We start from the raw sequence: 1,348 nt of genomic DNA on the forward strand, positions 1-1,348 counted from the left end.
ATATATATATATATATATATATATATATATATATATATATATATATACATACACATACACACACAGACAGAGCGGGAGAAAGTGAGTGAGAGAGTTGGAAGAAATGGAACCTAGGAACGATTGACAGAAAAACAGAAATAAATATCAAAATCCTCTCCTCAGCTACAGAAAACAAATTCCTCATAGTTTCGGCGTATTTAAATTCTAGAGATTTTAAACTCCCTGATAATAACGAATCTGAGAAGTGTGGCTTATTATTCTATGCGCGTAGTCTTTTCGTCACACCATGTTAAAGGAATTTATGGTATACTTCTTTTATGGTAGCCATCAATGAGCTTTTATCCCTAAAGGTCCTGGCTGGTTTGTCTCTCAAGAAGGTAGGTTGCCATTCATTTGGTTTCAATGAAGCGGCCATATTTGGATGACGATTTCCAAAGTATCTTGGTTGTCCATATTGAACAAATCTATGTTTGGTTCTTATTTCATCAGTCTCTATAAATCGATGTGCTAAGTTACTGCTTCAACATACATGAATGCACCACAACGTCATTTTTCATAGCTTACACACAGACACAAAATCATAGAAAGAAGAGCACTAGCAACGCGCGCGAGCGCGCGCCCGTGTAGTCAACCATAGCCAATATCGTCCAAACTTACTTTCTAATCGTGCCTCACACTAGTATGGAACTCGAGTAATCCCTACGATCATTTATCTAAATCGACATTAGCATTGAATAAAATATCATTTTTATTGTTTGTATTCTGGTTTTCTTCGTTTCGATTTACTGAACTAGAAACATGTGTAAAATTTAATTTGTGCGAGCGTCTTGCAATACCATATTTAAGAATTATTATATTTCGTATAGTCCTATCTTCACTAATTATCGCTCATGTTCTCTACACTTTTGTAAAGTAAACTGGAAAGATAAATATCAAGCGGCATTTAGGCTCTAATTACTATCAATTAAGCATGACCTCGCTCCAATCCTCTCGTATCTAATGCAAAGACTTAACAAAGTGATGTGAAGTATTTACATGCTCGAGAATGAAAATTACAATCTATAATAGTACAGTTTCAGCGAAATGGCCCTTGTCATGAATACATTTGCAAATTATATTATATGCCTGAATATGAGTAGAGAATTTGGAATCTATTGTTAGATAAAGTTAATTGTATTCCCGGTGCAACTAGCAATAACATTGCTTCGTTTACGCTGTGTTTAATGTACTGAATACGGCTGTTCATCATACACATACATGCACCACATTTGACACATACATACGCATATAGATACATACATACATGCAGATGCATACATATATATATATATATATATATATATATATA

General features: G+C 34.1%; 1 protein-coding gene across 1 annotated transcript in view; it reads left to right on the forward strand.

Annotated features, from left to right (window-relative positions):
• Nucleotides 1-1,348, forward strand: part of LOC106867776 (cubilin) — a 426,298-nt gene that overhangs the window by 299,372 nt on the left and 125,578 nt on the right. The gene's annotated exons all lie outside the window — the stretch shown is intronic.

The sequence above is a fragment of the Octopus bimaculoides genome, chromosome 13, assembly GCF_001194135.2.
Source record: "Octopus bimaculoides isolate UCB-OBI-ISO-001 chromosome 13, ASM119413v2, whole genome shotgun sequence".
Taxonomy (NCBI): Eukaryota; Metazoa; Mollusca; class Cephalopoda; order Octopoda; family Octopodidae; genus Octopus; species Octopus bimaculoides.